Source organism: Triticum urartu, chromosome 2A (genome assembly GCF_056163025.1).
Source record: "Triticum urartu cultivar PI428250 chromosome 2A, HENAU_Tu73, whole genome shotgun sequence".
Classification (NCBI taxonomy): domain Eukaryota; kingdom Viridiplantae; phylum Streptophyta; class Magnoliopsida; order Poales; family Poaceae; genus Triticum; species Triticum urartu.
Window position 1 is genome coordinate 9,797,891 of NC_141874.1, and position 26,162 is coordinate 9,824,052.

The 26,162-nt window shown below is 42.8% G+C and overlaps 1 long non-coding RNA gene and 1 pseudogene across 1 annotated transcript; both read left to right on the plus strand.

The window, feature by feature from the left end:
- Positions 1 to 961: 961 nt before the first annotated feature.
- Positions 962 to 1,758, plus strand: LOC125534719 (uncharacterized). Its single transcript, XR_015614907.1, has 3 exons — positions 962 to 1,028; positions 1,117 to 1,165; positions 1,579 to 1,758. It is a non-coding gene; the product is annotated as an uncharacterized LOC125534719 (long non-coding RNA).
- Positions 1,759 to 8,055: 6,297 nt separating this feature from the next.
- On the plus strand, positions 8,056 to 9,500 carry LOC125529799 (putative disease resistance RPP13-like protein 1; annotated as a pseudogene).
- The last annotated feature ends 16,662 nt before the right edge of the window (positions 9,501 to 26,162 follow it).

Here is a 26,162-nt window from a genome sequence, read left to right on the forward strand (position 1 = left end):
TGTCTTTTTCATGAGAGGTGGATCAAAACATTTTACACCCAACCATTTTGTCAATTGTACATTAAATATGTCCTAGTATTTTAGAAAATTGATTTGGTCCGCTTTTGCAACAAATATATGGTAGGTCCTTCACAAAAAACCCTCCTTTTGGGCACTTGAAAAATGGAAAATGGTTTTTTCATCCAAAAAATGTATTTTTTTAGGCAACATTGTTTGCCATTCCAAGATGCACCTTTGTGCAAAGTATGATATAATTTGAACAAATTATGCCATTCCAAAATGCACCCTTGTGCAAAAAATATAATAGAAACACATAGAAAAACACAATTACGTATGCTTTGTTCTCATTGGTTGAAATGTTTGTGCCATGGATTGATGACATGGCATCCATCCATCCATCCATCCATCCACCCATCCCATTTATCTAAAGAAAAAAGAGAGAGAAAGAAAAAGAACCCTATCCCCTCTCACCCCCGGGCAGCCCAACCACCCAAACCCTATCGCCTCCCACTCCATCGCCGCCGCCCTCTTCTCCCCAGATCCATCGCCGCCGCCCCCTTCTCCCCCACCACCGGTGCTGTCCCCCCCTCGCCCCTACCCACCCACCGGCAAACCTCGCTCCCGGGCTCCGCCGGCGCTCTCACCCACCCATCGGCGAGATCAAAATCCGCTCCGCACTTCTCCCCGATCCAGATCTAACCCAAGCGTCCCGTCCTCCGCCGCCGCCCCATCCTCCGTTGCCGGAGTTCCCTCCCCCGCCGCAGCCACGATGTCACGGCTGTGCGCCACCCGCCTCCGGATCCCTCCGCCCGCTCGCGCCCCTGCTCCCTCTCCGCCTACGGGGCCGCGCCCCTCGCGCTGCTCCCCGACGACGTGGGCGGGCGCGCGGGCCTCGACCCGCGGGGCTTGGCCAAGTGGCGGGCGAGCGATGGCGTCGCGAGGGGGCCGGAGGAGGCCAGGGCGTTCCCCTGCATGCCGCGGCGCCGCCGTCTCCGCCCCCGCCTCCTCCCCCGGCGCCCGTCACCATGGTAAGCATCCCCAGCCGAGTCCGCTCTCCCCGTTGGTTGCCCCGGTCGTAGAACCGCCTAATCTGACCTCCCTTGTCTCCCTCCGCAGATCATCTCCAAGAAGAACCACCGCGAGATCTGCAAGTACCTCTTCCAGGGTGAGCTCCTCCCCCCTCCCCCGCCCATTTTATGCACCGCGCCGGCCGTGGCCAGGATTCAGATGCCATCTCGTTAGTCTTCTTCTGTAGGGTTCGATCCATGTGTTGCGTAGGGTTTTAACCATGTTGCCCCGTCAGTGTTCTTGGCACCCATTGACCGCAGCGAGTTCGCTCTTATGAGCGGTTGCTGCAAGGTTCGAGCATAGACAGTTTGGACACCACTAACTTCCTAACTGTAGAATCTTATTCATGTCAAGCTGCAATCTGGAAGAATTCTACTGACTATTACAGTAGTCTGAGCATCTTAACTGAATTCCTTGGTGCTAATTTCAACTTTTTATGTGTGCAAGAATGCCACTCCTTTGGACGGACTGAATGATTTTACTGATGAATCTATTGTGATGCGTGTGCAGAGGGAGTCTTGTACGCCAAGAAGGACTACAACCTGGCCAAGCACCCCCAGGTCGATGCCTTGAACCTCGAGGTCATCAGGCTCATGTAGAGCTTCAAGTCCAAGGAGTGCGTCAGGGAGACCTTCTCGTGGCAGCACTACTACTGGTACCTGGCCAACGACGACATTGAGTTCCTCCGCAAATGTTCAGTGTTAATTTGTTGTGTATATACAAGTAGCTCAAAACTTGTTGCCAAAAATAGAATAACTCATGTCTTGCTTGAACTAGACAAGGAAGACCTAATCAAGCTGAGCCTGAGTGAGTGGTAAACAATATAGAGCTCGGACGCTAATCAAGCTGATTTAACTAGTAGATGTCTAGATTAAACATGTCCATTATTAAACCCTGCTCCTTGATGATGTCGAGCTCCACATCCACAATATGTAAACGTGTCAACGTTAATATTGCACTGATCCTTACTGTTTTGTTGGCTTTAGTTAACTTTTTTTCATATAATAAAAACGTGATCTCGTTATACAATTTTGGGTTCTGTCAATTAATAGTTTGGAAAGCCTACAAGCCCTCTTATAGTTAACTAAAAGGTTGTTGAACATTTTTAACAACTGACTGTTGGACATTCCCATGCTGTACATCACTGATTATGTACAACTTGGTACAAAATTGGTCTGATATTAGTTTTATATCAGAAAAGTAGGGAGGTTCCTGCTGCTTATTAGTATCAGCTTTGGATTATTACTGTGTTTGGTTTACCACTGTACTGATTATCTTGGTGAGCATTTGTTTAATAACTGGAATACATTGTCTGCTGGGAACTCTATTTACCTTTGCGTACTATTACAAATGTCTGTGAGGGTCCTTTGTGCTACTACTATAATTTCATTCATGATTTCTGCACATAGATTTCTCATCCTGCTATAAAATTGCTTGTGCCTGAATCTGTTTGCCGTTGCTAGTCAGAAGTCAATTATTACTGGTGTGTTCAGGATTCTATTTCTATAATCTAAAATATGTGTTAATTCTGATACAGCGTAAAGAGCTATGTGACCCCTCCTGGATGGGGCTTCGGTTGGACCTCTGATTGGGCTGCCCATAGACTTTGACCCAAGGTAAATACGAATTTGCTTTTATTCTTGCTGCACATGTCCCTGTCTTATAGAGAATATATAGTTTATGACACGTACTGTTTGTGAATGGGAGTGTGACACGTACTGTTTGTGAATGCCTATGATTAGATTATTGGATATCTGCTGATTATATGTCCTTGTCCATCATTGTCTGGTTGTTCTTGCAAGCATTATTAGTTAGGTTGTGTAGGTGCCAAATTCTGCTTCTAGATTAGTCTATTGTACCTGGGCCCTTCGCGGTGGGGTTTGGACCCTGTGTCTGGGTTATTGTTATTGAACTTTGGGCCTGAGCATGGACTTTTTGGGCCTTCATTTTTGTTGGTGGTTCTGAATTTGTGTACCTACGGTTCTACAAAATTGATATGACTGATTGTTTTGTTACTTGGACAATAACTTGCTATTTATGTACCTATAGTTCTAGTTTGTTGCTGCTCAATGCTCACATTCGTTTCTCATCCTTGCTATTTATGTTGGCTGACATAACTTGCCTGTTGCTCTTATGCGACCAGCATCCTCGTGACAGGGTTTGTCGGAACCGCCATCGCTTTAGGGTGCTTCTCCGGCGCCGCCATCATCACCAAGCGCAGGGAGTACCTGTACCTCGGTGGCCTGACCTCTTCTGGCATGTCGATCCTTCGACATGAAACTGTATGCTCGGTTTCTTCTCTTCCTTTTGGTGCGCATGCCATTACTGCATGGTGACCACGTAGGTAAAGCTTGCAAGTCGATGGCAGTTAGAATTGGCGACTGGAAAGAAGCGCACACTTAGGTCGATCTATCTGCTGGTCGCTGCGAGCATTTTTTCTTCTAGTGTGGTCCAGGCCAATGGCAGCATGCATACATTTATATTTACTGGAAATGCATGCATTTCTTTAAATGCATGACAAACAAAAGTCGTTGCTGCTGCTAGGATAGGACATAGCAGTAGCTTGCTGACTAGCTAGTGTTTGTTGAATTGTTGATCAACTCGCCTTTGGGCTGGCTGCTAGTACACCTACGTATAGCTACCTAGGTAGGAGTAGCTATGTGGCGCATGTAGTGGATTATTAAAATATTACAATCTCTTGATCAGCAATGAAAAGCATCGAGATGCAGCTTTATACTGGCATGCGAGCATATGCATGCAGCATGCTGTGTATGTGCACACTTGTGTACATCGGTAGCAACAATATGCAGTGATGGTGCCAACTATATGGATGAAGCTTATAAACCAAGCATGCATGCACAGTAGTGATGGTTTTGCTAGTAAAAATATACCAGCACTTACATAGTATACACTGGGTGCCAACATTTGTGATTCCTGTCAATATGGTCTGACCAACTGTGCTTAATGGTGTTGTGTCCTCTTGTAGCTCAAGAACGCAGGTGACAAGAAGAGGAAGAGGATGTCCTGAACGTTTCTCCCGCACATCGTAGATACCACCATCGCGGCCTTGTAGGAATTAAGCTGGCGATGTGCCACCCTTGTGTATCTGTTTTTGATTGTATGTGGAAGTTGGACGTGCATACGTGTATTTGCTCTTGTGAGTATTTAACTGGATGATCTTTGGATTTAATCAGTTAATAGAAAGATTTATTGATATTTTGTTGTTCAAATGTGTAAATTGAAATTTGTGAATGCAAAATACTAAATGTTCTACTTGACAAAATAATATTTGGGCTCTAAAAAGGCTGCGGCCCAAACTATAGTGGATCAGAACCTTGTGCATTTCTGAAAAACCAGAAAAATAGGCTTAATGAAATGGTCCTAAAAAAGGCCATGGCCCAAAATAAAAAAGGCCAAATTGTTGGGCCAGGCCCATGTAGTTAGAGAAAATTAATAGAGAAAATATACAGTAAAAAGGCCGAATTGTTGGGCTAGGCCCATGTACAAAATCGAATTGGACCGGGCTGAATCTTGTGCCACGTCAGATTGCCACGCTGGATGCCTATGTGGCCTGGGGAGAGAGCTAGCGACCAAAACAGAAGGTCATAGGATCAACGACCTTTTGTTAAAGGTCGCTATAGTCCGTTTACGACCGGCAGCTTTTGACCTTCTGTTTTTGGTCACAAAAAGGTCGTAAATGGAAATTTGTGACCTTTCAGTGACCAATAGTGGTGGTCACAAGTTGACATATTTCTTGTAGTGATGATTCGGACAGACTTAAGCATCGCTACGGGTGAGAAGGTCTCATCGTAGTCAACCCCTTGAACTTGTCGAAAACCTTTTGCGACAAGTCGAGCTTTGTAGACAGTAACATTACCGTCAGCGTCAGTCTTCTTCTTGAAGATCCATTTATTCTCAATTGCTTACCGATCATCGGGCAAGTCAACCAAAGTCCATACTTTGTTCTCATACATGGATCCCATCTCAGATTTCATGGCTTCAAGCCATTTTGCGGAATCTGGGCTCACCATCGCTTCTTCATAGTTCGTAGGTTCATCATGATCTAGCAGCATGACTTCCAGAACAGGATTACCGTACCACTCTGGCGCGGATCTCACTCTGGTTGATCTACGAGGTTCAGTAGTATCTTGTTCTGAAGTTTCATGATCATCATCATTAGCTTCCTCACTAATTGGTGTAGGTGTCGCAGAAACAGGTTTCTGTGATGTGCTACTTTCCAATAAGGGAGCAGGTACAGTTACCTCGTTAAGTTCTACTTTCCTCCCACTCACTTCTTTCGAGAGAAATTCCTTCTCTAGAAAGGATCCATTCTTAGCAACGAATGTCTTGCCTTCGGATCTGTGATAGAAGGTGTACCCAACAGTCTCCTTTGGGTATCCTATGAAGACACATTTCTTCGATTTGGGTTCGAGCTTATCAGGTTGAAGCTTTTTCACATAAGCATTGCAGCCCCAAACTTTAAGAAACGACAACTTTGGTTTCTTGCCAAACCATAGTTCATAAGGTGTCGTCTCAACGGATTTTGATGGTGCCCTATTTAACGTGAATGCGTCCGTCTCTAAAGCATAACTCCAAAATGATAGCGGTAAATTTGTAAGAGACATCATAGATCGCACCATATCAAGTAAAGTACGATTACGACGTTCGGACACACCATTACGCTGAGGTGTTCCGGGTGGCGTGAGTTGCGATACTATTCCGCATTGTTTCAGATGTAGACCAAACTCGTAACTCAAATATTCTCCTCCACAATCAGATCGTAGAAACTTTATTTTCTTGTTACGATGATTTTCAACTTCACTCTAAAGTATAACGAAGAAAGAAAAACCATAGCAAAATAAAGGAAATGAAGGAACTTTGAAGAAAACAGATGATAAAACAAACAAACAAACAAATAAATAATAAATAGGAAACCCTACAAGAACCTACAGCGCGCAACGAAGGGAACCTCGCTACTGGTCAGCCGCTAGACGTCGCACGTAGGCAATTCCTATTAGGAATCGGTATGGGCAACTTATAGCCATAGCGTGATGTATCACTGTCTTGCCTCAGCATTTCGTGTGTGATCACATTAGTAGGTCAACTCATTAGAACGTTTTCATGACAGTTTTATAGATCAGCATGGATTGGTTTTAGCACACTTCGTGCACTATATTTTTCTTATTCTGTTTTTTAATAGTTTCCTTCTGTTTTTTATTTTCTATATGTTTCCATTGTTAGTTTTCATTGCTATTTTCCATTTTATTTTCTTTTTTATTCATTTTTTCCTTTTTCTAGTTCTTTTATTATTTTTAAATACACTAACTTTTTGTATAGACCGTGCACACATTTCAAATACATGGCGAACATTTTCTGAAATACATGTTTGAACATTATTTTGATTACATGTTAAACATTTCTCAGATACACATTAAAGATTTTCTGAATAGACGTTGAACATTTGTTGAACACATGTTAAAAAATTCAGGTACACATTGAACATTTTAAAAAACATACATGATTGCTTCCTCAAAAACTCGTTGATTGTTTTTTGAATAGACGCTATTTTTTTATACACGTAGGAATTTTTCAGAAACCTGATGACCAATTTTTAATACATATTAAACATATTCAAATGCATGTTGAACATTTTCTAGATATACTTTGGATATTTTTTAATACATGTAAAATAATTTTTAATGGTGTGAACATTTTTACTTGCGCCAATAATTGTTTACACTGCGAAATTTTAATTAAATGCAATGAAATTTTCTTAGAATGAGATTAACATTTTATACAAAATACATGATCTTTTAACATTTTTTAGTGTGCGGTGAAATTTTGAATTTTGAAGTACATTAATTTCTGAAAAATATGTATATTTGAAAGTTTTCAAAATATAAGCGGAAAGAAAAATGTAAAAGAAATTACGTAATGTACCGTAGACATGCAGACGGGTTGACGATTACAGAAAACAATGAAATCTGACAATTGTTTTTGCAGGTACGAAATATTACAGTTAAAGTGAACAAAAACAAACCTTGCATTTTGTACGAGCTAGGATGGTCCGAGATTTATACTAGCCCAACATTGAAGTTTGTGGAATTCATTCCCTGACTCACCGCCGGTGATTCCTCCAGACTTCGGCTGCCGCATTTTGTAGTGTCAGTTGTTTTTTGAGAGAGAAGTGCATTGTCAATTTGGCAGCAGAAAAACCGCTGGGGCGATGGCTGGTGTTTTCTCATGAAAATGGCAGTATCAAGTTGGATGCATGGCTTGATGCATTCCTTCCAAATCAGTAAATTGTCAGCTTTTTTAGGAGTCTCGCATTGCCCCTTCCGTGCCTGACGTTTGTGGAAATTGACCTGAATTGCACGTTTCCGGAAACAACGTCCAGATTTTCTCTCGAGATAGTCGAACGACACAAGTCGTCGTCTCGTCTCCCTTTGTTAGCTGGTGCCGATCGCTGTCACAGGGTTACCCAGCACCGACTAGTTTGTAACTACCAACTGAATCTTTACGACTAGTTTGCAGTGGCTGTCGTTATCTATAGCGTAGAGCTGGATCGATTTGGCGCAGAAAATAGAAACTTCTGGTACGTAGTGTCACTAGAATATAGAGTTGGTTGCTTTTGACATATGTTTCTGACTTTGTTCGGGTATTTTATTTGAAGAAAGAATAAGCTCACTCAGGGCCTAGCCAAACAGAAGGGTAATAAAATGAGAAAAAACTGTCAAGTGCACAAAGACCGCTCCATAGTCAATTGACGTGTGGAAATATAAGCCACATAGACTGATTGGGTTCTGAAGAAACCAAAGGAAAAGAACAAACGTGTTACTTGTGCCCTTACATATATTATACTCAAGTAACGAGCTGTTCTTCCTACTTTGCCAATACAAGAGTCTCTGCAAGTGTTGGCGGAAGCCGGACAGGTAAATTATTTCTCCAGACCGGCTGACCAGCAGCTTTACCTAATCAATCCTGGCCATGGAGGTTGTCATATCTGCAGTTGCAGGTGAACTTGCAAGCCGTTTCATCTCCTACCTGCTGAACAAGTACCACCCGAAGCCTTCACGCTCGGAAGCAGAAGAGCTGATAGAGAGGTTGCAGCACCTCCTCATGAGAGTAAGCATGATCGTTGAGGAGGCGGATGCGCGGTACATAACCAACTCCGGGATGTTGTTGCAGCTCAAGATGCTCTCAGAGGCCATGTACAGAGGATACCGCGTCTTGGACACCTCGAGGTACCGAACCCTCCAAGACAGTGCAGGCTTCGATGAGGTTAGCATCAAAGACTCATCTACCAGCAGCATGTATTTAGCAATTCCCCTCAAGCGTTCTCGAACAACAACCGAGAAGGATGACAAGGCCACGTGCCTCGAGTCACTAGGTGCCTTGGAAAGCTTAGAAGTCGCTATTGCTAACATGGCAGAATTTGTTCTGCTTCTGGGTGGATGCGAGCGCATGTCTCGTAGGCCATACGACATCTATCTTTACACCGACAACTTTATGTTCGGCCGGCATGCTGAAAAGCAAAAACTCTTGAGCTTCTTGTTGCAGCACAGACCTGCTGGTGATGCACCAGCCATTCTTCCGATCATAGGTGGTGCCAAAGTTGGGAAGAAAACTTTAGTTGCTCATGTGTGTGGCGACGAAAGGGTTCGCTCGTGCTTCTCTTCTGTTTTGCACTTGAGTGGCGATAGTCTTTTGAGGCATGGAAGGACCATGTCTGGGATGAACATGCTTGTAGTTATTGAGTTTGCTTCTGATGTAAGTGATGATGACTGGAAAAACTTCCACTCATTTCTCATAACAATGGGCAGAGGAAGCCATATCATCATCATAAGTAGAATTCAAAGATTAGCCCGATTTGGATCGGTGAAACCGATTTTTCTAAGTGTTCTATCTTATGATGAGTGGAGGTACCTATTCAAGACACTCGCATTCGGGAGCATCCACGTCTACTAAAAATAGCAGATGAAGTTGCCAAGCAGTTGCACACACAAGGTTCACTTGTTGCAACAAATGCTTATGCAGATTTGTTGAGGAGAAATCTTAATGCTCAGTTTTGGCATTGCATATTGGACAAGGGGATAAGAATGATTAAAAGAAACATCGCCGTGTATGGTGTGCATCCAAGCATGCTTATAGAACAAGGACACCCGGTGGACATAACGGACTTTGCTATGCATCCACTTAGCATGATACCTTATACGATTAATGCTTCAATCAAGAAGGAATCGCCAAGTGTGACATTTGGGGAGTTGCTAGCGGATCCTAGTGTTAGACCGAAAGAAGACTTCATTCTGATTTCATGGGAATCAAGGATACCCCCTCATAATTCATTTGCTAATTTTGTTATGAGTCGTGCTCAGGATACACATGAAGGGAGTACCTTGCCAGGGAGGAAGCGACGAGGTGTGCCAATTTAATTGTGTTTCAGCAACTTGCATAATATAGCCCTCTGTTGTATTTTTTTCCACATGACAAACATAGGTGTTTACGTGTCCGGACACGGCAAAATAATTTTAAGGAGTAATTATACATTCAATTAAATGTATTGGAGATCATAACTTTAAATAAAACCATATGTTGTTTCAGATCCAATGCCCCCCCCCCCACCACCACCACCACACACACCCTCCTACCCACCCGCGCGGCACTGTCTAGATAACGAATACCATCATCTCACACAATTGCATTAATCCTGAACCATACACGAAGTTGAGAAAACTTGAATGAAATAAGAAAAAGAATATTTGTTTAAGTGCTGTCTATTAAGGACTCTGAAACTTTGGAACATTCTGAACGAACTATAAATATGAAGCTTGCCAAAACAGGAGAAAAACATTATTCCCTTCACCCCTTTCACTCTAACGGTCAAGAGTGATCAACTCCATCCGGCGGCATGATTCCACTCGTCATTTATCCTTCCTTGTTGTATTTAGTTAGCTATTTAAGCCTCTAATTTTAAGTGACAAGGTCGTCTCTAGAAATTTGGGGCCCCGGTGCGAAAAGCAAATGGGACCATATTTTTTTACAGAAGCATTATTTCACACAATATTTAGAAATTTTTCAAATATCAATGCAAAAGACGAAAGGCATAACTATATATTCATAATTATTATTCTCCAAGATATCATTTTCAAGTGCTACTGTTGCCAATCCATTGGATCTTTCTTCTGTCAACTGTCATAGTAGAACACAAGTATGATTTCAACAACTTGAGTTTAGAAAAGCTTGTTGCGCACTTGTAACTGTCATAGGAATGGTTTAATATGTATGCAATGATACCTTTAGGATAGAAGGGGCGCTTCTTCAAAAACTCAAGAATATCAAGTGGGATCATATAATTCTTGGGTGATCCATGGATGATGAAAAGTAACTTGCAACACAATTTCAGGTCCAACAACCACTCTTAAGTGCATCATCAAGATAAACAAAAGCGGCCATAAAAAGTAATGTATTGGAACCAAACAAAAATAATATAAATGCATTGCAACTCCATGAATTATAGACTTGTCAAGATAGTAGAATAGAAATAGATTGAGCCTTGATTTTGAACGTTCAACTACCGAAATCTTGGATGCATTACATTATATTCCCCAAACAATTTTAAAAAGAGAAAAGTATACTTTTCGTCCCTTAATTTTTGGTGAAGTCTAAATTTGGTCCCTCAACTATGAAACCGCACAACTTGCACCCCAAACTCTTGAAACCGGACAAGTATTGTCCCTCAAGCGGTATCTATGCTGACTCAACGTGGTTTTGACCGGTCCAGAGTGACATGTGGCCAAGCTTTTACGGACAAAAAAAGAAAAAGAAAACACACACGCAACGGTCATGTTAACTCCATCGAGACAAAATATCGAACAGGTGTTGTGTGCGTTGGAAATATGCCCTAGAAGCAATAATAAAATGGTTATTATTATATTTCTCTGTTCATGATAATTGTCTATTGTTCATGCTATAATTGTGTTATCCGGAAATCGTAATACATGTGTGAATACATAGACCACAACACGTCCCTAGTGAGCCTCTAGTTGACTAGCTCGTTGATCAAAAGATAGTCATGGTTTCCTGACTATGGACATTGGATGTCATTGATAACGGGATCACATCATTAGGAGAATGATGTGATGGACAAGACCCAATCCTAAGCATAGCTCAAAGATCGTGTAGTTTGTTTGCTGTAGCTTTTCCGAATGTCAAGTATCATTTCCTTAGACCATGAGATTGTGCAACTCCCGGATACCGTAGGGGTGCCTTGGGTGTGCCAAACGTCACAATGTAACTGGGTGACTATAAAGGTACACTACAGGTATCTCCAAAAGTGTCTGTTGGGTTGGCACGAATTGAGACTGGGATTTGTCACTCCGTATGACGGAGAGGTATCTCTGGGCCCACTCGGTAATGCATCATCATAATGAGCTCAATGTGACCAAGTGGTTGATCACGGGATCATGCATTACAGTACGAGTAAAGTGACTTGCCAGTAACGAGATTGAATGAGGTATTGGGATATCGACGATCGAGTCTCGGGCAAGTAACGTACCGATTGACAAAGGGAATTGTATACGGATTGATTGAATCCTCGACATCGTGGTTCATCCGATGAGATCATCGAGGAGCATGTGGGAGCCAACATGGGTATCCAGATCCCGCTGTTGGTTATTGACCGGAGAGTCGTCTCGGTCATGTCTGCATGTCTCCCGAACCCGTAGGGTCTACACACTTAAGGTTCGGTGACGCTAGGGTTGTTGAGATATTAGTATACGGTAACCCGAAAGTTGTTTGGAGTCCCGGATGAGATCCCGGACATCACGAGGAGTTCTGGAATGGTCCGAAGGTGAAGATTTATATATAGGAAGTCAAGTTTCGGCCATCGGAAAGTTTTGGGGGTAATCGGTATTGTACTGGGACCACCGGAAGGGTCCCGGGGGTCCACCGGGTGGGGCCACCTATCCCGGAGGGCCCCATGGGCTGAAGTGTGAGGGGAACCAGCCCCTAGTGGGATGGTGCGCCCCCCTATGGGCCTCCCCCTGCGCCTAGGGTTGGAAACCCTAGGGGTGGGGGGCGCCCCACTTGCCTTGGGGGGCAAGCCACCCCTTGGCCGCCGCCCCCCCTTGGAGATGGCATCTCCAAGGGCCGGCGCCCCCTAGGGACCCTATATATAGTGGGGGGAGGGAGGGCAGCCGCACCCTAGCCCCTGGCCTCTCCCTCTCCCTCCCGTGACACTCCTCCATCTCCCTGTGCTTGGCGAAGCCCTGCCGAGATCGCCGTAGTTTCCACCACCACGCCGTCGTGCTGCTGGATCTCCATCAACCTCTCCTTCCCCCTTGCTGGATCAAGTTGGAGGATACGTCTTCCCAACCGTATGTGTGTTGAATGCGAAGGTCCCATCTGTTCGGCGCTAGGTCATCGGTGATTTGGATCACGTCGAGTACGACTCCATCAACCCCATTCTCTTGAACGCTTCCGCGCGCGATCTACAAGGGTATGTAGATGCACTCCTCTCTCCCTCGTTTCTAGATGACTCCATAGATGGATCTTGGTGATGCGTAGAAAATTTTAAAATTCTGCTACGTTCCCCAACAGTGGCATCATGAGCTAGGTCTATGCGTAGTTTCTATGCACGAGTAGAACACAAAGCATTTGTGGGCGTGGATATTGTCAATTTGCTTGCCGTTACTAGTCTTATCTTGATTCGGCGGCATCGTGGGATGAAGCGGCCTGGACCGACCTTACACGTACGCTTACGTGAGACTGGTTCCACCGATTGACATGCACTAGTTGCATAAGGTGGCTGGCGGGTGTCTGTCTCTCCTACTTTAGTCGGATCGGATTCGATGAAAAGGGTCATTATGAAGGGTAAATAGAAATTGGCATATCATGTTGTGGTTTTGGCGTAGGTAAGAAGCGTTCTTGCTAGAAACCTATAGCAGTCACGTAAAAACTTGCAACAACAATTAGAGGACGTCTAGCTTGTTTTTGCAGCATGTGCCCTGTGATGTGATATGGCCAAAAGGATGTGATGAATGATATATGTGATGTATGAGATTGATCATGTTCTTGTAATAGGAATCACGACTTGCATGTCGATGAGTATGACAACCGGCAGGAGCCATAGGAGTTGTCTTTATTTATTTATGACCTGTGTGTCAACATAAACGACATGTAATTACTTTACTTTATTGCTAAAGCGTTAGCCATAGTAGTAGAAGTAATAGATGACGAGACAACTTCAAGAAGACACGATGATGGAGATCATGATGATGGAGATCATGGTGTCATGCCAGTGACAACAATGATCATGGAGCCCCGAAGATGGAGATCAAAAGGAGCAAATGATATTGGCCATATCATGTCACTATTTGATTGCATGTGATGTTTATCATGTTTTACATCTTATTTGCTTAGAACGACGGTAGCTTAAAATAAGATGATCCCTCGTAATAATTTCAAGAAAATGTTCCCCCTAACTGTGCACCGTTGCGAAGGATCGTTGTTTCAAAGCACCACGTGATGATCGGGTGTGATAGATTCTAACGTTCGAATACAACGGGTGTAAGCCAGATTTACACACGCAATACACTTAGGTTGACTTGACGAGCCTAGCATGTACAAACATGGCCTCGGAACACGGAAGACCGAAAGGTCGAGTATGAGTCGTATAGAAGATACGATCAACATGAAGATGTTCACCGATGTTGGCTAGTCCGTCTCACGTGATGATCGGACACGGCCTAGTTAACTCGGATCATGTTTCACTTAGATAACTAGAGGGATGTCTATCTGAGTGGGAGTTCATTGGGTAATTTGATTAGATGAACTTAATTATCATGAATTTAGTCTAAAATCTTTACAATATGTCTTGTAGATCAAATGGCCCACGTTGTCCTCAACTTCAACGCGTTCCTAGAGAAAACCAAGCTGAAAGATGATGGCAGCAACTATACGGACTGGGTCCAGAACCTGAGGATCATCCTCATAGCTGCCAAGAAAGATTATGTCCTAGAAGCACCGCTAGGTGACGCACCCATCCCAGAGAACCAAGGCGTTATGAACGCTTGGCAGTCACGTGCTGATGATTACTCCCTCGTTCAGTGTGGCATGCTTTACAGCTTAGAACCGGGGCTCCAAAAGCGTTTTGAGAGACACGGAGCATATGAGATGTTCGAAGAGCTGAAAATGGTTTTCCAAACTCATGCCCGGGTCGAGAGATATGAAGTCTCCGACAAGTTCTTCAGCTGTAAGATGGAGGAAAATAGTTCTGTCAGTGAACACATACTCAAAATATCTGGGTTTCATAACCGCTTGACTCAGCTGGGAGTTAATTTCCCGGATGACGCGGTCATTGACAGAATCCTTCAGTCGCTTCCACCGAGCTACAAGAGCTTTGTGATGAACTTCAATATGCAGGGGATGGAAAAGACCATTCCTGAGGTATATTCAATGCTGAAATCAGCAGAGGTGGAAATCAAAAAGGAACATCAAGTGTTGATGGTGAATAAAACCACTAAGTTTAAGAAAGGCAAGGGTAAGGAGAACTTCAAGAAGGACGGCAAGGGAGTTGCCGCGCCCGGTAAGCAAGCTGCCGGGAAGAAACCAAAGAATGGACCCAAGCCTGAGACTGAGTGTTTTTATTGCAAGGGAAGTGGTCACTGGAAGCGGAACTGCCTCAAATACTTAGCGGACAAGAAGGCCGGCAACACTAAAGGTATATGTGATATACATTTAATTGATGTGTACCTTATCAGTACTCGTAGTAGCTCCTGGGTATTTGATACCGGTGCGGTTGCTCACATTTGTAACTCAAAGCAGGAGCTGTGGAATAAGCGGAGACTGGCGAAGGACGAGGTGACGATGCGCGTCGGGAATGGTTCCAAGGTCGATGTGATCACCGTCGGCACGCTACCTCTACATTTACCTATGGGATTAGTTTTAAACCTCAATAATTGTTATTTAGTGCCAGCTTTCAGCATGAACATTGTATCAGGATCTCGTTTAATTTGAGATGGCTACTCATTTAAATCCGAGAATAATGGTTGTTCTATTTATATGAGAGATATGTTTTATGGTCATGCTCCGTTGGTGAATGGTTTATTCTTAATGAATCTCGAGCGTAATATTACACATATTCATAGTGTGAATACCAAAAGATGTAAGGTTGATAATGATAATCCCACATACTTGTGGCACTGCCGCCTTGGTCACATAGGTGTCAAATGCATGAAGAAGCTCCATGCAGATGGACTTTTGGAGTCTCTTGATTACGAATCATTTGACACGTGCGAACCATGCCTCATGGGTAAAATGACCAAGACTCCGTTCTCAGGAACGATGGAGCAAGCAACCAACTTATTGGAAACTATACATACTGATGTGTGCGGTCCAATGAGTGTTGAGGCTCACGGTGGCTATCGTTATGTTCTCACCCTCACTGATGACTTGAGTAGATATGGGTATGTCTACTTAATGAAACACAAGTCTGAGACTTTTGAAAAGTTCGAGGAATTTCAGAGTGAGGTTGAGAATCAACGTGACAAGAAAATCAAGTTCTTGCGATCAGATCGTGGGGGAGAATACTTGAGTCACGAATTTAGCACACACTTAAGGAAATGTGGAATAGTTTCACAACTCACGTCGCCTGGAACACCTCAGCGTAATGGTGTGTCCGAACATTGTAATCACACTCTATTGGATATGGTGCGATCTATGATGTCTCTTACCGATTTACCGCTGTCATTTTGGGGCGATGCTTTAAAGACTGCCGCATTCACTTTAAATAGGGCTCCGTCGAAATCCGTTGAGACGACACCGTATGAATTATGGTTTGGGAAGAAACCTAATCTGTCGTTTCTAAAAGTTTGGGGATGCGATGCTTATGTCAAGAAACTTCAACCTGAAAAGCTCGAACCCAAATCGGAAAAATGCGTCTTCATAGGATACCCTAAAGAAACTATTGGGTATACCTTCTACCTCAGATCTGAAGGCAAGATCTTTGTTGCCAAGAATGGGTCCTTTCTAGAGGAAGAGTTTCTCTCGAAAGAAATAAGTGGGAGGAAAGTAGAACTTGATGAAGTATTACCTCTTGAACCGGTAAGCGGCGCAGCTAGAGAAAATGTTCCTGAGGTGCCTGCACCGACTAGAGAGGAAGTTGATGATGATGATCATGAAACTTTAGATCAAGTTGGTACTGAACTTCGTAGGTCCACGAGGACATGTTCCGCACCAGAGTGGTACGGCAAACCTGTCTTGGAAATCATATTGTTAGATAACGGTGAACCTTCGAACTATGAAGAAGCAATGGCGGGCCCGGATTCCGACAAATGGCTGGAAGCCATGAAATCCGAGATAGGATCCATGTATGAAAACGAAGTATGGACTTTGACTGACTTGCCCGTTGATCGGCGAGCCATAGAAAATAAATGTATCTTTAATAAGAAGACAGACGCGGATGGTAACGTAACCATCTATAAAGCTCGGCTTGTCGCTAAGGGTTATCGACAAGTTCAAGGGGTTGACTACGATGATACTTTATCACCCGTAGCGAAGGTAAAGTCCGTCCGAATCATGTTAGCAATTGCCGCATTCTATGATTATGAGATATGGCAAATGGATGTCAAAACGGCATTCCTTAATGGTTTCCTTAAGGAAGAATTGTATATGATGCAGCCGGAAGGTTTTGTTGATCCTAAGAATGCTGACAAGGTGTGCAAGCTCCAACGCTCGATTTATGGGCTAGTGCAAGCATCTCGGAGTTGGAACATTCGTTTTGATGAGATGATCAAAGTGTTTGGGTTTACGCAGACTTATGGAGAAGCCTGCATTTACAAGAAAGTGAGTGGAAGCTCTGTAGCATTTCTCATATTATATGTGGATGGCATACTGTTGATGGGAAATGATATAGAATTCTTGGAAAGCATAAAGGCCTACTTGAACAAGTGTTTTTCAATGAAGGACCTTGGAGAAGATGCTTATATATTAGGCATCAAGATCTATAGAGATAGATTGAGACGCCTCATTGGTCTTTCACAGAGTACGTACCTTGACAAGATATTGAAGAAGTTCAAAATGGATCAGTCAAAGAAGGGGTTCTTGCCTGTATTGCAAGGTACGAGATTGAGCACGGCTCAATGCCCAACCACAGCAGAAGATAGAGAAAAGATGAGTGTCGTCCCCTATGCCTCGGCCATAGGGTCTATCATGTATGCTATGATGTGTACCAGACCTGATGTAAACCTTGCTGTAAGTTTGGTAGGAAGGTACCAAAGTAATCTCGGCATGGAACACTGGACAGCGGTCAAGAATATCCTGAAGTACCTGAAAAGGACTAAGGATATGTTTCTCGTTTATGGAGGTGACGAAGAGCTCGTCGTAAAGGGTTATGTCGATGCTAGCTTCGACACAGATATGAATGACTCTAAGTCATAAACCGGATACATGTATATTTTGAATGGTGGGGCAGTAAGCTGGTGCAGTTGCAAGCAAAGCGTTGTGGCGGGATCTACATGTGAAGCGGAGTACATGGCAGCCTCGGAGGCAGCACAAGAGGCAATCTGGGTGAAGGAATTCATTACCGACCTAGGAGTCATACCCAATGCGTCGGGCCCGATGACTCTCTTCTGTGACAACACTGGAGCTATTGCCCTTGCCAAGGAGCCCAGGTTTTACAGGAACACCAGGCATATCAAGCGTCGCTTCAACTCCATTCATGAAAGTGTTCAAAATGGAGACATAGAGATTTGTAAAGTACATACGGACCTGAATGTGGCAGATCCGTTGACTAAACCTCTCCCTAGAGCAAAACATGATCAACACCAGAACTGCATGGGTGTTCGATTCATCACAATGTAACTAGAATTTTGACTCTAGTACAAGTGGGAGACTGTTGGAAATATGCCCTAGAGGCAATAATAAAATGGTTATTATTATATTTCTTTGTTCATGATAATTGTCTATTGTTCATGCTATAATTGTGTTATCCAGAAATTGTAATACATGTGTGAATACATAGACCACAACACGTCCCTAGTGAGCCTCTAGTTGACTAGCTCGTTGATCAAAAGATAGTCATGGTTTCCTGACTATGGACATTGGATGTCATTGATAACGGGATCACATCATTAGGAGAATGATGTGATGGACAAGACCCAATCCTAAGCATAGCTCAAAGATCGTGTAGTTCATTTGTTGTAGCTTTTCCGAATGTCAGGTATCATTTCCTTAGACCATGAGATTGTGCAACTCCCGGATACCGTAGGAGTGCCTTGGGTGTGCCAAACGTCACAACGTAACTAGGTGACTATAAAGGTACACTACAGGTATCTCCAAAAGTGTCTGTTGGGTTGGCACGAATCGAGACTGGGATTTGTCACTCCGTATGACGGAGAGGTATCTCCGGGCCCACTCGGTAATGCATCATCATAATGAGCTCAATGTGACCAAGTGGTTGATCACGGGATCATGCATTACGGTACGAGTAAAGTGACTTGCTGGTAACGAGATTGAACGAGGTATTGGGATACCGACGATCGAGTCTCGGGCAAGTAACATACCGATTAACAAAGGGAATTATATACGGATTGATTGAATCCTCGACATCGTGGTTCATCCGATGAGATCATCGAGGAGCATGTGGGAGCCAACATGGGTATCCAGATCCCGCTGTTGGTTATTGACCAGAGAGTCGTCTCGGTCATGTCTGCATGTCTCCTGAACCTGTAGGGTCTACACACTTAAGGTTCGGTGACGCTAGGGTTGTTGAGATATTAGTATACGGTAACCCGAAAGTTGTTCGGAGTCCCGGATGAGATCCCGGACGTCACGAGGAGTTCCGGAATGGTCCGGAGGTGAATATTTATATATAGGAAGTCAAGTTTCGGCCATCGGGAAAGTTTCGAGGGTAATCGGTATTGTACCGGGACCACTGGAAGGGTTCCGGGGGTCCACCGGGTGGGGCCACCTATCCCGGAGGGCCCCATGGGCTTAAGTGGGAGGGGAACCAGCCCCTAGTGGGCTGGTGCGCCCCCCTCCCATGGGCCTCCCCCTGCGCCTAGGTTTGAAAACCCTAGGGGTGGGGGCGCCCCACTTGCCTTGGGGGGCAAGCCACCCCTTGGCCGCCGCCCCCCTTGGAGATGGCATCTCCTAGGGCCGCCCCCCTAGGGACCCTATATATAGTGGGGGGGGAGGGAGGGCAGCCGCACCCTAGCCCCTGTCCTCTCCCTCTCCCTCCCGTGACATTCCTCCATCTCCCTGTGCTTGGCGAAGCCCTGCCGAGATCGCCATAGTTTCCACCACCACGCCATCGTGCTGCTGGATCTCCATCAACCTCTCCTTCCCCCTTACTGGATCAAGTTGGAGGAGACGTCTTCCCAACCGTACGTGTGTTGAACGCGGAGGTGCCGTCCGTTCGGCGCTAGGTCATCGGTGATTTGGATCATGTCGAGTACGACTCCATCAACCCCGTTCTCTTGAACGCTTCCGCGCGCGATCTACAAGGGTATGTAGATGCACTCCTCTCTCCCTCGTTGCTAGATGACTCCATAGATTGATCTTGGTGATGCGTAGAAAATTTTAAAATTCTGCTACGTTCCCCAACAGTGCGTGCCGCTCGCATGGTCCATGCTGCTCTCCTGGCCATCACCCATCAAGATCTCTCGGCGATCAACCATCTGCACGCATCGGCGCTGCCTGTATGACCGAGGACGGTTCGACATGGCGAGCTTGACCAAGGCACGGAGGCGGTGGCGACGGCCAGCAGGGCCAACGATGTCTCTGCACGGCGAGCTTGGCCAACGTGCAGATGGTGTGTTGACGAGCAACTTAGTAGGAGCACGGGGCAGACGACGGTGGTGCAGTAGCTCGCAGCGGTGATGGCAGCCGATGGACGGTGGCCAGCAAAGCCGAGGCGCGACCGTGCACGCATGCATGGCCATCAGGAGCTCGCAGACAACGGCCATGGGAGCGGGCCAGTCGTTGAGGCTGCCTTGTTCGAGGAGCTCGCAGACCAGGACGCAGTTGGGTCCGGCGACGTAGTTGCCGAGCAGGGGCAAGATTCGCTGTAGGCTGGGTTCCCAACGCAGAGACGGGGCGGATCGCCGCCCCGCTGTCTGGGCTTCTCGATCCCGACGGCATGTTCCCCAACTGCATGCCCAACCTGGAGGACGCCCTCGAGCTCTGCTGTCGCTGCCACTCTGCTCGTCGCGGCTACGGCCGCAATCCGCTCGGGCATGGCTGTAGGCTGGAGCGATTGCGAGAGCTGACTCAGCTGAGGGAAGGAGCGCCTGGAGCAGGCAAGTGGTCTTGAGCGCGTCGTCGGCCACCGCCATGAGCTCCCGCGCCAGCGACACGCCGACATTGCGGAGCGGCCTTACAGGTGTCGCCAGGACCAGAGACACCTTGCCGGAGGCTTCCACGCCCACATCCTTCTCGTGCCGCTGCGACTGCACGCACGCCCACTGTTCGTCAAAATGCCCAGCTGAGTTAGAAGAAAGAAGGAAGGAGATCCACCAGGGATAGCCACGTGGACGTAGACCCGGTCAAAACCATGCCACATCATCATGAAACCACTTGCAATCGGGAGAAGGACTTAAATTGTCTGGTTTTGAGAGTTAGGGATGCAAATTGTCCGGTTTCGTAGTTGGAGGACTAAATTTAGACTTTGTCAAGAGTTCAGGAACGAAAAGTATACTTTTCTTTTTTAAAAATGTTCCAATTTTTTTAATAAACTGAGATGGCAGCAATAGGGCTTTACATTTTGTATCAAACAAATTATTTTTAAAAAGAGGCGCGGTGGCCTATAGGGCACCGATTACTTGAACTGTGCAGTTCGGGACAGCGTGGCGGTGTCGGCTGACATGATGGCGTGTCAGCCGGCGCCTGCATCTTTTTGTGTGATTCGTCTACTGGTTGCCGATCATCGATCTACCGGCTGCTATCGGCTGCCTACTGATTGCCGATCCACAAAGCGAGACGGATCGTTGATTTCAATTGATTCGAAACATATGCAGAAAATTCTGTATGCATGTGCTACAGTTTTGTTTCTGGGTCTATTGGTTTTTTTGAAAGACCTGTCACTTTATTTATACTCATAACAATTACAGGTACATTGGTTTCCTAAGATCTAAGAAAATACAAAGTAACTCTTATGACTAACAATTACAATGAAATCTTTTGAAGACATCTTCACAACGTCAATCTCTACTCGAAGAAATACTCCAAAGACTTCGGTAAAGAGGCTGCAATTGGACTGGAGCAACAATACTGTCACTTCTTCACCCGCATGAACATTATCAATAAATGGTTTTTGAAAGCGCCTTGAGTCCCCATCCATAAAGATGGGAAGCCTTGATCGATGAACTATATCCTCACCATGATGTCGATGAAAGATTTCACCGCCACAAAAAATCAGACCAACAAAAAAGGCTTGACACAGCAACATAAACTCATCAGATCTGAATAATCGGATCTACAAGAATAGAAAACTCTCTAATCTCATAGCACCGCCAAAAGAACGAGAGAACATTCATTCTCTTTACTGAAGATCTGAGGACCCCATCTCTCTGGACCAAGATGGCAGCCGGAGGCGAGGGGACCTACATTTCTCAGACGACGGCGGCTGCACGAGAAACTCTAACAATAAAAGAGACGCTGAAACGATCAAACGGTCTCGGTCGATCAGTTTGGCAAGCAGACTGCTTCCGATCGGCTCTAGACGACCAGGCCCAAGTAGCCCAAAAGGAGAGCTTCGAGCGACTAGGTAACGTAGGCAAATCTGGAAATACCTATTTGACGCATTTTGCGCCAAGATATTGTCGTTTCGCACAGGGCATCGAACGATCGTTCTGATGGGGCTGGCCCATTTAAGCGTTTCACCGTTTCCGGTTTTGTAAGGTTCCCAGCATATTTTCCTGGTTTTGGCCTGAACCTTTTTTGTTTCTTTTCCTGTTTCCATGTTTGTTTTTTGGTTTTTCATGGTTTGTTTTTTTTTTCATTTTTCTCTTTATTTTGCATCTTTCTTTTTTTCTTTTTTCTTCTTCCTTTCCTGTTTCTTTTTATTCCTTTTCTAATTTTCATGTTTCTTTATCTTTTTTATATAAAGTACTTGTTTCGAAAATTGTTCGGAAATTTTAAAAACTGTTCATGTTTTTAAAAATATATTCATTTTTCAGATAATAGTAGTGTTTTCAAAAATTGTTCATAAATTCAAAAAATATTCCCGTTTACAAAAACTGTTCACCAATTTAAAAAAATGTTCTTATTTTTCAAATTTTTGTTCAGTTATTAATTTTTTTCACATTTCCAAAAAGAATTTGGTTTTCAAATTTTGTTCTGAAAATTCAAAATATGTTCGTCATTTAATAAATTGTTCCTGCCTTGAAATTTTATGCACAAATTCAAAAAATATTCGTGTTTTCAACATTTCATCGTAAATTCCAAAATAGTTTGCATTGAAGTTATTCTTCACAAATTCAAAGTTGTTCATATTTTCAAATTTTATTTGCAAATTCAAAAAATGTTTCAGAATTGCAAAAAAAACCTAGCTTTCCAAAAATATTAGCAAATTCAAAATATTTTCACGTTTTCAGAAAATTGGCAAATTCAATAAATGTTCTGGAATTTTAAAAAATGTACACTTTTATAATTTTTATTCATAAAATGAAAAAATGTTCCAACTTTTCAAATTTATTCACACCATCAAAATGTTCATGTTTCTCGAAATTTGTTTGAAAATTCAAAGTGTTCACGTATTGAAGAAAATATTCGTAATTTAATTAAATTCAGGTGCAAGAGGCCCACGGTTCAACCCCTTACACGGACTGTAGTGTTTGGATTTTTTGCAAATTATAGTTTGAGTTTTTTTGCTGTCATATGTTTCTTTAAGTGCTTCACCGCAAACCTAACATGGGAGGCTCTCAGTCCGATTGGCATGCATAGCGCGCCAACCACGAAAAAGTCGCGGGTTTGAGTTTCCGTGCAAGCACGATCGTAATTTGTGCATTTTTTCATCTCGGACTAGCGATGTTTTTTTTTTTCAGGAACAGACCGAACCGATTGAAGCTTCTAGAAGCCCCCGCTCGATTTTGGAAAGCTTATAGAAACTTGTGGCAATTTTGTTCTTTTTTCTTTTGTGGTTTCTGGACGGTTTATATTCTGTTTTTTAATTCACTTTTTCTTTTCTTAAATTTGTGGATTTTTTTTCATATTAGCTAATTTTTTTTCCAAATTGACGAACTTTTTCAAAGTTGATGAGTTGTTTTTTCAAAATCTACGAAGTTTTTCTCACAATCTTTGGACTCATTTCGAATTGTGAACTTTTTTTAAAATTAATGGACTTTATTTTTCAAATTCCTGAACTACATTATCAAAATCGTTGAACTTTTTCCAAAATGTATTATTTTTTTCAAATTACAGAACCTTTTTCAATTTTTAAGTTTATAAAAAATCCATGTTTTTACTTATTTTTGAAATTTCTAGATAAATTTAAAGAAGCAAATGCTCAATGGCTGACCTGTCCATTATCGACTGATCGAACGAAGAGGGCGGCTCCACGTCCTCTGTGCATCCCGGGCGACCAGAGCGATCTTTCTTCCTTTGTTGGGCCAGGCCCAGTCTGGTAGGTAAGCTCCCCGGCGCTACAGGCGCCAACGTACAGTTCTGGGCCGGCACATTCCTAGGTCTGATTCGCTGGTCGCCAGGTTTTTCTTTGTATGTTTTCTTTATTTTTTCTTTCTTCATCAGTTTCTTTATTTCTTTCAATGATTTTGTTCGTTTCATTGTCGGTTTTACTCTATTTTTTTATTTCTGTTATATTTTCTTTACTCTGATATTCTTTTGTTTATTTCTCTGTTTTTACTAGTTTTATTCGATCTTTCTCTGTTTTTTTCTTTTTTCATCTGTTTCTTTGTTTCTTTCTCGGTTTACAATGTTTTCCATTCCGTTGCACTTATCTTTCAATGACTCTCTTTTTTATTTTTTTTCTTTCTTTCCTCACCAGTTTCTTTCTTTCTTCACCAGTTTCTTTCTTTGTTTCTTTCAAATATACCTTTTGATGCCTATTTTTATAGGTATACACCTTATAATTTTTTATACAGACAAAATATTTGTTCATGCACACCAACCATTGTTCAATACATAATTAATATTTTTATAAAATATATGCTTTTATGTATATTGTTTTTATACACATTTTAAAATTCTTAGTATAGATATAAGACTTTTTTATACAGCTTTAACTTTTTTTTACATAAATGATTAAGTTGTGCTAATAAAAATAATTACACTGCATGAAATTTTTTCAAATTCACAATTATATATTGAAGTACATTAAGTTTTGGAATACATGTATATAAATCAAATTCTTATTTTTGAAATAGAAATAAACCAAAAGATTGAATTAGCCTTAAAAAAGGAAAATACCTAAAAGCTGGACCATCCAGTAATTCTGTGTTGCATTAATGGACCGGCCCACTTTTGCATCCTCGAGCTGAGGGTACGCTAGATCTCGCTAAAAGCGAGCGCAAAGCCTATATGTAACCTACTATCTCGCTGAAGCTTTTTCTCCGTGGTGTAGCTACTGGGCCGTCCCATTTTCTTCTGAGATTTTTTGATTCTGTGGGTTTCCTTCGCTAGGTATTTTCGGTTTTTCCTTTTTTCTTTTTTTTCTGGGTTTCTTTCTTTCCTCACTACTACTCCATGGTTTTCTATTACTCTTTGTTTTTTCACAAGTTTTCTTCGTTTGTTTCTCGGTTTTCACCTTTTCACATTTTTTCTTTGTTTATTTCTTTGTTGTCACTGGTCTTTTCTTTCTTTCTTTCTTTTATTTGGCTTTGATTTTTATATTCCTTCTTGGTTTTCAATGGTTTTATCTGTTTTAACACATGTCTAATTTTCATTAGTAAAAAAACACATATTTTCAAATATACAATGTAAATTTATCATTTCAAACATTTTCTTAAATACATGATTTTTTTTCAAATTCACGTTCAACATTTTTTATGGTCATAAACATTTCCTTAAACTACACAAACATTTTCTTACATGGTAAAAAAATGAAATGATAGAATATTTCTTTAACATAACATGTACACTTCTTAATGCTAATACAAAATTTTCAAGTGTCACATATATTTTTTGGGAAATGCAAATGTTTGTTTTAATGTTATAAACTTTGTTTAATGATACGAAATATTTATGTATACTACCCAAAAATTAGTTTGTTTCTTTTTATAAAGTTTTTTCGAAATTTCATATATATTATTTCTAAAATGCACAAACATTTTTTCATCTTCTGAACAGTCGCTTAGTTGTGCTGATCTTTTTATACATTGTATTAGGTTCCTTCAAATGCAAGGTTTGACAATAATAATAATAATAATAATAATAATAATAATAATAATAATAATAATAATAAGTGTTTTCAAAATATATATTTTAAATTTAAATAAAAATTAAAAAATAGGTAAAATAGAAATTGGTGTGATGTCAGCTCGATGGCAGCAAACCCAACACTCTTCACCCAGCAAGTGAAGGAACAATACTTCGGTGTGCGCTGGGCCGGTCCATGTACGGGATTAGTTGAGGCGATGCTGCCATTTGTCTCACGTCAAGCGAGACAATGGCGCCCCCATAAGCGAGACATAGGCCCGCCCGATCCTATAGGTGAATCCTATTTAGCGCTGCAGGCGCCCGTTAATGTGTATTTTGCAAATGGTCGCCTGCAGCGCCCGTTAATGTGTATTTTGCAAATGGGCGCTGCAGCTCTGGACCGGTCCATATAGTAGTTTTTCTTCTTTGTTTCTAATCCGCAAAAAAGTCGAGCGCCCGTGAAGATTTGAACTGACGACCTCCCACTCACGTACAGATTGGTGCAACCAACACGCAAAAAACCCCGATCAGATTAATTTGAACCCTTCCTTCCCTGTATTGGTTCCTTTACGCTTTCTCCTTCTTTTCATTTTTTTCATTTGCTTTTTCCTTTTTGTTTTCTATTTTTTCTTTCTTCTTCTTCCTGGGTCAATGAATTATCTCGCAAATACGTGAACTTTTTCTTCAAATCGATGAACTTATTTCAAAATTAGATGAACTTC